This window comes from Castor canadensis, chromosome 2, assembly GCF_047511655.1.
Source record: "Castor canadensis chromosome 2, mCasCan1.hap1v2, whole genome shotgun sequence".
Lineage (NCBI taxonomy): Eukaryota > Metazoa > Chordata > Mammalia > Rodentia > Castoridae > Castor > Castor canadensis.
The window spans coordinates 167,161,286-167,175,051 of NC_133387.1; the positions used below are offsets into that span (position 1 = coordinate 167,161,286).

At 43.9% G+C, this 13,766-nt stretch overlaps 1 protein-coding gene across 4 annotated transcripts in view; it reads left to right on the forward strand.

Moving 5' to 3' along the window:
• The first annotated feature begins 1,099 nt into the window (after positions 1 to 1,099).
• Positions 1,100 to 13,766, forward strand: part of Prdm10 (PR/SET domain 10) — a 91,811-nt gene continuing 79,144 nt past the window's right edge. For 2 of the 4 annotated variants that reach the window (XR_012445540.1, XM_074066334.1), the window contains exon 1: positions 1,105 to 2,039. The gene's annotated coding sequence lies outside the window, so the exon portion shown is untranslated. Of the gene's footprint in view, positions 2,040 to 13,766 lie in introns of all 4 variants that reach the window. The other 2 variants (XM_074066339.1, XM_020166971.2) reach the window with 2 other exon arrangements.

A 13,766-nucleotide genomic window follows, 5' to 3' on the forward strand; every position in this document is an offset into this window, starting at 1 on the left:
ATTCACTTTGAGCCACTCCACCAGCCCTGTTTTTGTAAAGGCTTTTTCAAGATAGGGTCTCATGAACTATTTCCCCGGGCAGGCTTGGAACCATGATCCTCCTGATCTCTGCCTCCTGAGTAGCTAGGATTACAGGCATGAGCCACTGGCACCGGGCTCATTTTAGTGTCTTTCTTAACCAATATAATCACAGAACAAATGGCTTCCATGTCCATATACTCAGAGAAGAGCAAATGACATTTCTGCCTCCTCAGCACCCCCCCCCCTTTTATATTTTCTTTTCAGTTAAATTCAACAAGGCTTGGTGGGCACTGGTGGTTCAAAGCCACCCCGGGCAAATAGATCTTGAGACCCTATATCAAAAAACCCATGACAAAAAACAGGGCTGGCAGAGTGGGTCAAGTGGTAGACTGCTTGCCCAGCAAGCATGAGGCCCTCAGTTTAAACCCCAGCACTGCCAAATAAATAAGCAAATAAAATAAATTCAGCAAGGCTCATTACTGCTAGTCTTTATTCCAAGTTTAACGCTGCCTGCACAAGGCTCTATGGAAGACCACAACACCGGCTGTGTATGAGTCATGGTACTCACAAGGTAGTCATGTTTTCAAATGTTTATGAACAGAATGCTCCCCTTTCTCTCCACTGTGTTTAGTTATTTAAATAAACAAAACAGCAAAAAATGTAACTGAATGAATTTTCGTTTTTCCCTGTGGATGTTTTTTTATTCCCAAATCTTTTATGTGAAAGGTTTTTTTTGGTGGTACTGGAGTTTGAACTCAGGGCTTTGTGCTCTACCACCTGAGCCATGTCTCCAGCCCTATTCCCAAGTTTTTGCTTAGCAATATTTTTTTTTCGTGGTTACCCAATAATTTAGCCATTTTGTAGTTTAAAAAAAATTTTTTTATATCATTAACACTTCAGTTCCAGACAGAACTTTACTCAGTCGTAAAGTCTGATCTCCTTTAATCTTCGAATAGGCATAGCAAGGTAGACGTGACGGACGGGAAAACTAGTCTCTGAAGGTACAAGGAAGGTCCCAGGTCTCGGACATTTGTTGCCAGTGGGGAGTTGGAGTTGGTTGACCATTCCAGAGACTGAGCTCATTCCTCGCACTTGGTCGCTCTTGGAGAAGGCGATCTTAGGGCAGGGAGGGACGCGGAAGCCCCAGGTTAAGAGAGTGAGCTCGTCACTTGGCTAACCAGCGTTGACCAATGCTTCTCAGTAATTTCCTCCTGCAGAACCGAGAGGGGCAAAAAGGGCAGATGTGGTGAAGGCGCTCCAGGGCTTGGCAGGGACAGATCAGAGTCCCACGGGTCAGACACACGGATGGGCCGCGGAGGTCGCACCCGGGAGGCCTGGAGACCGCGGTCGGGGAAGGCGTGTCGGGACGCGGGGCGCGCTCCACCGCGCCCGGCAGGCAGGAGGGTTCGGAGGCAACCCGCGCCGGAGCGGGAAGCTCGCGGGGGACGCGTGCCCCGTGGTCACCCCGGTGCTGGGGAGGCCCTCGGCGGCGGACACCCGGGCAGCGCTGGACGCTTTCCCTCTTCTGCAGCGCCAGCTCTCAGCGGGGGCTTGACCCTGAATGCGAAGAGTCGGGCTTTCTGATTGGCTTAGAGTACGAACGCAGGCCAGCGCCGCCGGAGACCGGCTCTTCGATTGGATTTTACACGAACAGCCGAGCACGAAATAAAGAGGCCTTCCGTCATTGGGCCATTGTGTGAATCTCCTTTTGGCTTCTCTGCCGAGTGAATTAGCGTCTCAGGATCTTCGTCATGACTCTTAAATCTGGGCCTGTCAGTTCGGCCCAGCAAGTCTTGTTTCTAGGCACGGCATGGGGTTTACAGAGTTTAACCAATCATGTAACGTCGAGATCAGGTTGCCAGGCAGATTATGCTAATAAGACCCCGCCTTTTATGCTGCTCCCACTCTGCGGCGGGAAGAACCACCTGGAGGCGGCGGGGGGGGTTTGATTTCCATCACCCCTAGGGAGAGAGGATCGGGGACCCGCTGATCTTCCAGCTCCCCTCACCCAACGTCGTGTAAGTACCTAAAGGATTAAGGGAACCGGATAAACCAGGGTTCAGAGTACCCCATCGACTGGGAGGGTGTTTCGTCTTTGCTTAGTCCCACCCAAAATGGCGCCCAGCTTTTTCCGCGTCTCAGAGCCCGGCCGGGGCCAACCGACCGCGGACCCGGGTGTGGGGGGGAAATGATGGTAGTGGTGGGGGGGAGAAATCCCGGCGGCACCGCCCGATGGTACAGTCCAGCCGGGGCTGGGACAAGGCACCTCGCTCGGGGTGGGGGGTCAAACCATCTGCACCTTCCAAGGGGAAAGGGGTAAATCCCCTTCCAGGAGGCCCTCCGGGCGCTGCTGCGTTCAGGGATGGCTTCGGCGCCTCCTCGCCCTGGCCTTGCCTGCGCACGGCCTCCCCGGGGCGACCCCCGGCTGGCTCGCACGCTCCGCCGGCCGCGCGCACCTCTCCTCCCCTGCCTGTGTTGGTTGGGCCGGGACGGCAGTTGGGCAGCCTGCGCGCTCAGGCGGCAGTGGCGGTTGGACAGGCGGGCGCGCGGGGTGCGGCCGGCCGGTGTCCCTCGGTCGGGCGCCGAGGACCCGCGAGGGGGGTGGCGGCGCGGCCCGGGCCTCGGGGCGGGCGCTCAAGGCCCAGGGCTCTGGGATGGGGCGCCCAGCTTTGTCTGGTGAGGCCGCGCCGCCCACCTGCCATTGACCGCTGGTCCCCCGGCTTGTGTTTACTAGCTGGCGTCGCCTGGACCAAGAGGCCCCGCCTGCCGGGGTGTGGAGGTGGCCCGGGTGGTCAGTGTGTAAACAGTTTCGGGTGGGCAGGGCGCAGGCCCAGGTCTTGTCGCGGCCTGGTCGGGTCACCTGCGCCGGTGCTGCAGTGCCAACCTGGCAAGGCCAGTCCATATCTGAGAGCGACTTGATGGGGGCCAGGTCTCCAGCTGGCATTTAAAAAGCATTTTATTAAGCATTTTGAGAAGTCTGTACTAAGTAAAATGGGTGAACCGCCGTCTGCCCTCCAAGCACACCAACTGTTGCATTTGGTTTGCCTGTGTTAGCCTTGCAGTGTAAATAGTTGGATTTCTGTCCATTTTCAATCTGTGTACACTTAAGCAAGAGAAGGGAGGGCTGGCTTTGTGCTGTCATCGGGGATTAAAGGTGTGATGAGACCGAGCCGGGTAGATCCCGATCCGATCCTACTTCTCACCTGCTTGGGCCCCCCCCCGCCCCCTCCCGTCCCAGGTCCCTTCTTGCTGCTGTTTCGCGGCCCCCTCTCCGCAGAGTTGGGCATGGGCTCCTGCAGTAATCGCTTTGAAGGCAGGACTCCTTGATACACTGTTACATTGTATCCACCCGCCACTGCCTATGGATACTTACTTGTTGCGCTAGAATTAAGGAAACAAAAAGAAAATTAGGATTGCTTGGGGGCAAAGCAGTATATAAACAATATTTATTCAACCTGGTGTGTTTAGAAATTAACTTCACCAGGTTTACTTTTTACAAATTGAGTTGACACAAAGTGAGCCATTTTAAAGAAGTGAAATAATTCAGCGACATTTAGTAGAAGGTTTACATTTTGTATTTTGGATCAAGACATACTTACATTTTTTCCACCTTGTGACTATTATTCTGTGCGCATCTTTCTTTTTTTTTTTTTTTGCTATACTGTTGTTTTGTAAGGGTTCGAAATCCCTGTTTTTCTGAAGAAGTCATGTTTTGTAGCATGCTCCACCTAGTAATGTGTGCAATATGGACTGTACATCTGAGTACAGCGTTGTAGTTGAGCGTGTTCTAGATAAGACAAGACCCTGTCTTCAAGGGCCCTGATGCTTTTTTTCTTTTTTCGTTTTATTGGTGATACTGGGGTTTGAACTCAGGGTCTCACACTTGTTAGGCAGGTACTCTACCACTCTGAGCCACTCCACCAGCCCTTTTTTGTATTGGGTATTTTCAGGGTCTTGCAAACTATTTGCCTCGGCTTCGAACTGCACCTGACCCTGAATGCTTAGGGATTATGGCATGCCAATCCAATATAATCCCAGATTGATTGGCTCCACTTTAAACCACTTGCCTGTGGGCTTTGGGGGGGGGGGGCTTTTTTTTCCTCCGAGTTTGAAGACTGCATGGTCATTGTATAAAACACAGAAAACCTAAAAATAGCATGGAAGGTTAAAAACAAAACAAAAAACGCTTAAAGTATAACTACCAGAGATCATCCTTGTTATCTTGGTGTGTTTCACATCTTTTTGTGTGTTTGTGTGCACGTAAAATACTAGTATGTACCTGGCATTCATGTGGTTTTGTGTCTATTTTCTTGGAGATGTGTGCCTAAAGACTTAACAAATGGTTTGCCACTTTTTCAGTAGTTTCTTCCATTATTTGAAGGAGGCCTCAAGACGTCATTTGAACTGCAAGAATTACAATATTTTAATTCATTTCACTTTTTAAGTTTGGAAGTGATGAGTTCACAGTTGTCCTGCTTCAGCCTCCTGAGTGCTGGGATTGCAATCGTGGATTACAACTCCCAGTTTCATTTTACTTTTTAAAAAGCATAAAAGGGCTGAGAACTACTGACCTGTAATTTTGGTTTCCTCAATAAGTTTACATTTTAAGCCCTGGTAAATACATGGTAGCTGCATAATTTCATTTGGTAAAATAAACTATTAAACATCCTGTTAGTGCAGAGTTTGTTTAGCCAGAGTTTTAAACTTGAATGCTGATGTACTTTGTCCTATTGAACTAGAATAGTCGCTCCAACTCCACCCTACAGAGTATAGATGCACCCAGTCCAGCAATTTGTCTTTCACAAGCAGAACTTGCCATTTTAAATTTATCATAGGTACTGTTAATAGACTAACAAAGTGCGGGGGGGGGGCCTTCTTTTTTTTTTTTTTTTTTTGGCATTACTGGGGTTTGTGTTCAGGCCCTTCCACTTGGGAGGCAGGTGCTCTCAGCCCTTTTTTTGTGATGGATTTTCAAGATAGGGTCTCCAGAACTATTTGCCTGGGTTATCTTCAAGCTTTGATTCTCCTGATCTCTGCCTCCTGAGTAGCTAGGATTACAGGCGTGAACCACCGATGTGCAGCTAACAAAGGAAAATTTGGTTAGTTAAGAAAAAGGAAATACTGAGGCTGGGGGTGTTGCTCAGTGCTAGAGTGTGTGACTAGCATGTGCAAGGCTCTGGGCTCAATCCCGGCACACACACACTTGCATACTTCCACACAAATTAGAAAGAACAAGGAAAAGTTTGCCCCAATTAAGTATTTGCAGAATGGTTTGCAGTGGTTCTTCTGGCAAAACGGAGGATAAAGACAAGAGGGCACATAGGGAAGTTATTTTTTCATTTTGGTGGTATGGGTTTTCAACTCAGGGCCTGAGAGACCCTCTGGCACTTGAGCCACTCTGCCTCCTCTGCATAGGGAGCTTTTCTTGATTTTATTATTTTGGTCCACAGTGAAGATGCTTTCCTTTCCCTACCTTAGCATTAAACTGTTTACATGGTTTAGTTGAATCACTGCTTAAGTGATTGAAGGGTATTTGGCCTCTGTGCTTTTAAAATTGGCAGTTATAACATTGGTTTAAGACTTGTGTGGAACATTCTCAATTTACGACTCCTGTAACATTGTATCACACTGTTAGTTCTAAATCTTATTTCCATTCACTCCCTTTCCAAAATCCTTCAGTGTGTTCAGCATCGCTCACATATGGGTAGATTTTAAATTTGTTCAGTTTGTGAAAAGCACCTGCAAGTAGGTTCTTTTTTTTTTTTTATTTGTTTGTTTTTGGTGGTACTGGGGTTTGAACTCAGGGCAGGTGACCTACCACTTGAGCCACTCTACCAGCCCTGGAAGTAGGTTCTTTATGGATAACTTTGAAACATTTTAGGGGAGTGAAGTGTGTGTGTATGGATATGGAGAGGGAAGAGGGAGGTTCTAGATAATTCCAAATTAGAATTGCAGCAAGACTAGTAAAACTGAACTGAACACACTTGTTATAAGACCAGTGTTGCACAGGACTTTAAGGATTGCCAAGTGGTTATTTTTTGCTAAAATAGGCTATTACTGGTTGATGATCACTTTTTAGTTGAACTGTCATTTTACTTCAAACATGAGAATATAGAGCTAAATGTTCCCTGTTTTGGTCTATATCCTTCAATTTTGTGATCTGAGTGATGTTGCAGTCCACACAGCCTGCTGTGATCCATAGTTCTGTACTGTCTAGTACTGTACATAGTCGGAGACACATGGCTGTTATGTGTGGAATTTATACATAAGATTTTGAGAATTAGTATGGAAAAATATAAAATATCTCAGTATCTAAACAATTGATTATGGGCTGGTAGAGTGGCTCAAGTGATATAGTGTCTGCCTAGCGAGCACAAGGTCCTGAGTTCAAGCCCCAGTACCACAAAAAAGAAGGAAAGAAAGAAACAAACAGAAAACAACAAAAAATTGATTATATGTTGAAATGATAATATGTTGGATAGATATAAATATATTATTGCAATTAAGTTCACCTGTTTCTATTTTAAACAGTGTGGCTACTCTAACATTTAAAATTATGTTGCTCCCATATTTTTATCTAATTGCTCAGTCTAAGCCTGATAGCGGTAGGGTGTTCCCAGTTAGCAGTAAGACACAATGTACTTACTATCTTTCAGTGTCTATAATTTCAACTAACAAATACTGCTAATTTGTAGCTGTATTTGATTTTTCTAGTGCTATGATAGCCCTCACAAACCCACAACTATTCATTTGAAAAATGTCTTAAACTTGGAACCACTTCCAGATAATTGTGTTGACTTACTGAATTAATATTTTCAATTAATCAGTTGAACTTAAAATAATAAGGTGATATCTGCGAACACATCACCTATTAAAAATGCTGAGCTGAGCACAATCAGATGAATTTCTCCAAATTGCTGTTACTTTTTGTTTCTTCCGTGCTGGGAGATCGAACCCAGGGCCTTGAGAATGCTAAGCATGTACTCCACCCCTGAGCTGTATTCCAGCCCTCACTGATTTTTATAACTGACCATTTCTCAGAAGGCTAAGAAATAGTCCTTGGAGAAACTTGAAATTGAGAAAAATCAAGTTACCATTTTTCTCCTTTGGTTTAGGTGATTAATTCTTTTTGTGCTACTGGGGTTTGAACTCAGGATCTTGTACTTGCTAGGCAGGTACTCTACCACTTGAGCCATGCCCTCAGCCCTCTCCTATGATTTTGAAAAAGGCCACAGTCATTTATAGAACACTTTGGACCAGCTCCTGGGCCAGGTGTTCTTTTAAACACAGTGAATCATCACCTACAAACAAACATTTTTTACTCCTAGATTTGTGTTGAAAATTCAGCCCTAATCTATATTTGTACATGTATTTCCTTTTCCTACTCTGTGTAGAAGTTTGATGTGGTGCAGTATTTAATAGCATGGGCCTGGGGGTAAAGGAACCTGGATTTATTGCTCTGCTCAATTTACCGTCTGTGATCTTGGGCAAATTACTTAACTTCTCTAAGCATTAATTTTCTTATGAAATCATTTAACTAGTTCCTTAATTATTAATAGGGGCAATGATGGTACAATCTTACCGATTTCCTGTGAGGATGCTTGTTAATCACTCACGACAATACTTAGTATAAAAGGCTCAGTGCTGAAGCACACAGTACTGAGTGGCCCAATAAGAGTTTCCTTATTTTGAACCTCCCTTCTGCTTACCCAAAGTGGTCTTCCCCCTGACCGTAACCCCTTGATATTCTCATTCATACTTTCTCTCCTTCCCTCCCAGGGGCTTCCATCCTCTGCCTCATCCTCTTTCACTTGTTTTGCCCAACAAACTCCCATCCATCCTTCTAGAGCAGTTGTTGTGAAACTTTTTTTTGGAGACAGTTCTCACTATGTTGCCCAGGCTGGCTTTTGACTCCTGGGCTCAGGTGATCCTCTTGCCTCAGTCTGCTGAGTAGCTGGGATTACAGGTAATAACCACAGTGCTCAGCTTGCTAACCTTTTTTGTAAAGCACCACAGAATAAATATTTCTATATTTCCTGTCAGTGATACAGTCCTTGTAAAAATAATACTCTTCCTTGCCCTGGAAAGCATGGCTGTATTTCAATAAAATTTTATTTTGAATCCTGAAATTTGAATTCATATACCTTTCATGTGTCATGAAATATTTTTCTTTTGAACCTTTCTAACCATTTTAAAATGTAAAAGTCATTCTTTGTTCACAGGCTGTGCAAAAAAAAAAAAAAATCAGATGTCAGGCTGCCCACAGACTGTATTTACGAAGTCCTGTGCTACAGCAAGGTGAAAGCACCGGTCCCTTACTGAAGCCCTGGGACCATCTTATTTGAGAGTGGTCCATTTTGTCTCAAGGTCCTACGGGATTTTTGTACTGCTTTGTACTAATAGTAACATTACTTAGTGCTTTACTTTGTATTGCATGCAATAATTTATGCTGTTTTCTTTCAAAATAGATTATAAGTTCTTAGAAACTACAGATGTTTTTTAGTCCTTCATAAAACTGTAGTACAAAAAGAGTGCCTTTTACTCACTGGATTCTAAAATGTTTTGATGAATAAAGGAGTAAATATAATTAACTTATGACATTCATAATGGCTTCTGAAGTTTTCTCTCTCCAAAATTCTTATTATTTTAAAAAGAATATTCTTTAAAATGGAATATTCTTCTGTTCTTTATAAAGAATAGAAGTTGACTAGGGATGTGGTCCTGTGGAAGAGCACTGGCCTAGCATGTGCAAGGCCCTTAGTCTCATCCCCAGCACCACCAAGAAAGAACTTTATTTGCTCATGGTGCTGGAAGCTGGGAGTCTGAGATCCTGGTGCTGGCACCTGGCAAGAGCCTCCTCGGTGTATCCTAACATGGGGGAAGGCCCCACATGGCAAAACCAAAATTCTTATATTTAGAAGCAGATCCTACCACAGTTTTAGCATTCCTTGAAGATTCTGAAGGCAATTTATGGGGGATATTTTCACTTGCCACAAACAATTATTATGGGCAACCTTAATAGAATGTCCTTCTGCTGGGTGCCAGTGGCTCACGCCTGTAATCCTAGCTACTCAGGAGGCAGAGATCAGGAGGATTGTGGTTCAAAGCCAGCCTGGGCAAATAGTTTGTGAGATCCTATCTCGAAAATACCTAAAACAAAAAGGGCTGGTGGAGTGGCTCAAGGTATAGGCCTATATGTATATATATGATTTCCTTCTGATATGTGAATAACTATAATTTCTTTGACTAGGTATTGCTTTGTAATTGACTACTTTTTAAATGTCCTTTCCAAGGTACCTATTTACATTTAGTTCTTAACGTGTGACACTGACAGAACAGAGTTCAATTTTACAAATGAAAAAAAGAAGAGGTTTAGTGGATTAGACAAGAATGGGGAGACAGGCAGTAGGAGTAAGAGGTCTGTGTGTGCACTAAGGAGGCTTCACCCTCCTTGTCATTTATTCACATCTTCCTTTATTCTCTTAAAGCTGATAAGTTGAAAATTATCCTGGATTTTTTGTTGTTTCTGTGGTGCTGGGGATGGAGCCAAGGGCCTCCCATGTGCTAGCCATTGAGCTACATCCCCAGCCCTCCAGCTCTGGACTGTAAGTACTTCATCCTGTGATAAATGTTAAGCACTTGTGAACAGTAATGTGTAGGACACTTATTGATATAACATGCGAGCTCTTTCAAAGACCTTAAACCTGTGGAGTGAGATACTGCATAATTACAAAACAATAACTCTAGAATGAAAGTGACAGTTTCCCGCACTTTGATGAATATTTTTCATTTAAAGTTTTAAGAGGGATTGAGTTGTAGCTCAGTGGTAGAGTGCTCGCCTAGCATGCACAAGGTCCTGGGTTCAATCCCCAGCACTGCCAAAAGCAAAAATGTTTTAAGAAAGTTCATGTTCATATTGATAGATACTTATCCCAGGTTGTAGGTATGTGTGTTTTACATCACTATAGCAAATAACTCAGATGATCAACTTGTAAAGAGGAAAGTTTTCTTTTGGTTGTGACCAATTTGCCCTTTTGCTTTGGGACCTATGGTAAGGCAGCAAATCATGGTGGAAGCATGTTGGGTCACAGCTGCTTACCTCATGGTCAGAAAATGAATAAAAGACTGGGCGCTAAGACTCACACCTGTAATCTTAGCTACTCAGGAGGCAGAGATCAGGAGGATCGAGGTTTGAATCCAGCCTGGGCAAATAGTTCAAAAGACCCTGTCTTGAAAAACCCATCACAGAAAAGGGTTGGTGGAATGGCTCAAGGTGTAGGCTCTGAGTTCAAACCCCAGTACCACCAAAAAAAAAAAAAAAAAAAAGGGGAAAAGACTGGGGTCCCATGATCCCCATTGAGGGCACAGCCCCAGTCACCTCAAGTCCTTCCATCAGGAACTAGCTCTCAAAGTTTTCACCATCTCTCAGTAGCACTAAGCTGGGCATCAAGCCCTTAAAAATGGCCCCTGGGAGACACTTAGCCAAACCATAGCACGAGGCAACTACTAAAATATTATGTTCTTCATATGTCATTTAAAATGTTTCCAGATCCGTGGTTTGCAACAGTTATAGATTGTAGCAGATATACATGCATATTTGGGGTACTGGGTTCAAATGGAAGGCACCAGGCATGAGAGGCAAGCTCTCTCTCCCTGAGTTACACCCCAACCCTGCAGACATATTTTAAGTCTAATAATGTATGTATAAGATTTTATAAAAAAAAATCTGTAAAACTTTATTGAGTGACTTTAAATTAAAACCTAAGCAAATGGATAGCACGGGGCGGGGGCGGGGGGGCGGTTCAAGGATTGGAGATTCAATATTGTAAGGGTTTTGATCCTTTGGAAGCTGATTTACAGATTTAGTGTGCGCCCAGAAAAATTGTAAAAACTAGAAAGCTAACTCTAAAAATTTTGCCATGGCCCAAGAAAAGACAAAGCACTCTTGAAAAAGAAAGAAAGGTTGAGAAATTTCTCTGCTGGAAACCAAGAGATGTAATGATTAAGACAGTGTGATACTGCACTGGATAGATTAATAATGGCAGGTCAGTAGAACACCAGAAGGAGCCCAGAAATAGCTCCTATATGTTCAGACACTTGATTTATGACCCAGGAGGTATGGCAGATGAACAGCAAAACAATAAGGGCTTTTGGGAGTTCTTGTAGGAGAGTGTATTCAGACGTATAGAGAAGGGACTCTGAAGCCAGATGCTGCATATGCTAAGTCTTGAATGTGTACTTCAGAAAGGGAGGATCGCATGTCTAATAAATGTATGAATCCAAGGAAACAAATTACAACCACAATGCTGGAACCCTGTACCTCTAAATTAAAGTTGGCATACTAAAGCCTGAGGATGCTGAAAAACAGACTTTCATACATGGTTAGTAGGAGAAGTATTAGTATAACTACTTTGGAGAATGGTTCAGCATTACCAAGAAAGTACAAACGTAAGGGCTGGCAGTGTGGCTCAAGTGGTAGAATGCTTGCCAGGCAAGCCTGAGGCCCTAAGTTCAAACCCCAGTATTGCCAAAAAAAAAAAAAAAAGAAGATGATGAAGCTGGGTGCTGGTGGCTCACACATGTGATTCATACCTACTTCAGAGGTTGGGATTGGGAGGATTGAGGTTTGAGGCCAGCCTGGGGAAATAGGTTGTGAGACACCCTGCCTCCCCCACCCTACCCCCACCAATCTTCAAAATAATCAGAGCAAATGGACTGGAGGTATGGCTCAAGTGGTAGAGCACCTGTTTTGCAAGCAAGAAATCCTGAGTTCAAACCTCCAGCCCCAATTAAAAACAAAACCTATCCTAATGCCCACAATTCTGCTCTTGGAGAAATGCCATACATATGAGAGAACAAGAAAAAAATAGTTGGGAGTAATTTATTTTCATGATATGAATTGATTCAGTTAATGTTTGAGGGCTGTGTGTTCTATACACACGGATTCTGTACACACCTCTTTTTCAAACAGTGAATAAATGCTATTTATATTTTCCCACTCTGCTGAGTATTTTTTTTCCTGCTGAATATTTTAATAAACTTCCATCCAATGAGTTCTTCAGTTCCTAAAACAATACTAAATGTGGAATCAGCATTTGATAAATACTGTGTTTTTAAAAAATGTTACTTGAATTTGTACAATGGAAGCCCTTCAGTATGGCTTTGTAGTCCCCCCCAGTCTCTGGCTGTTGAGCAATTTGCTCAATTAAAGCTGTTTGTGGGTTGTAAATTACAACCTCCTCTAGTTCCCATGAGATGAAGTCTAGCCTTGGATTGCATCATCCATTAGGAGCAGGAGATTGCAGCAGGTCCAGATCCTGGTGCGGTCCTGGCAGCTTTGCCAGGGGTGAAAGCTGTGGTGGCAGAAGGGAAAGAGGTCCAAGCTCTGTGGTAACAGGAGTCTGGGGCAAAGTCCCACTTAGTGCTATGGTCTTGGACAAGTAACCATACTTGGTTGTGGTGAGTTTTTTGAAAGCCAGTATTTAAAGGGCATCTCAAAGTGCCCAGCCCCTGATAGATACTCAGTCAATAGCACAAGCTATAATTATTACAATTCCACTAGTTGTTTACCTCAGTAACTGAGTTTCCACAGTATGCATTTTGAATCAGAATGCATTTTGATGGACTGTGAGGATGCTGATTTGTAAAATCAAGTCTGCATCTGTCAAAGCATTCTGATTTTGTGGTCTCATTTGACTGCTCAGTACATTTGCAAATAAACCCAACATGTGGGCTACCCCTCAACAAAATGGCCACTTAGGTGTTTGCAAGGAACCACCATGTCTGAGATTTCTAAACCCTAGTGTCTGTATTCTGTCTTTCTGGGTGGAAAAATGCTACTCACATGGTTTTGAAGACTCTATCAATTTGGAGTTGAAATGTATTTTCTGGTGAAATACATCAGGTTAAGGGAAAACCCATGCCTATAGTCAAGAGATGCTTATTCCCAAGCCAATTGTTTAATAAATGTCAATAAAAGAGACTTTTGGATAACTTTATGATCTAATACTTAGCCTGTGGCAGTTATACTTTAAATTTAACATATAATTAACATTTTTAATACATGCTATACTATTATACTATATACTGTAACAAACATGTTAACAATGAACTTCTGTGTTAGGTAAGATAAATGGTATTATTCCAATTGTCAAGACAATGAAATCTTGCCCAGCATGGTTGTTCACTTTTGTAATCCCAGGAATTCAGAGGTGGTGACAGGAGGATTGCAAATTGGAGACCAGCCAGGGCAAAGTTAGTCAGACCCTATCTCAAAAACAAATTACAATCACAGTGAAATGCCCTCATTTTATTAATATATGCTAATTAAAAAGTACAAAACAGGCCGGGGCTGTGTCTGGGCTGCCCATTGGACCCTGCCCCTCCTTGCCAAGGCTAAGGCTTCCAAACTCCTGTGTGCGTTCGGGCAAGGGCACTGTGTGCCAGAGGATTGCCCAGAACTATGGCCTCCAGCATCTCTCCAGGGGCCATTTCTTGTGGGAGAACCTCAAGGTCAACACGGGTAATGTTCTGGAGGAGAGCACAGCAAGCCTCTGTGTGTCCACCTTTATAGTTGAAGGTTGGATGGAGACAAGGCAACATGGCAAAACCCCAGGACGTGGAACCTTTGTAGCATTTTGAATTGGAAAGTAGCTCAGGCCATCTGCTGCAGTCCCCACGACATGGCTTGCCTCCTCCTACAGCCGTGGCATGGTGAAAAGCTGCCCTGCAGGAAGGGGCCACTG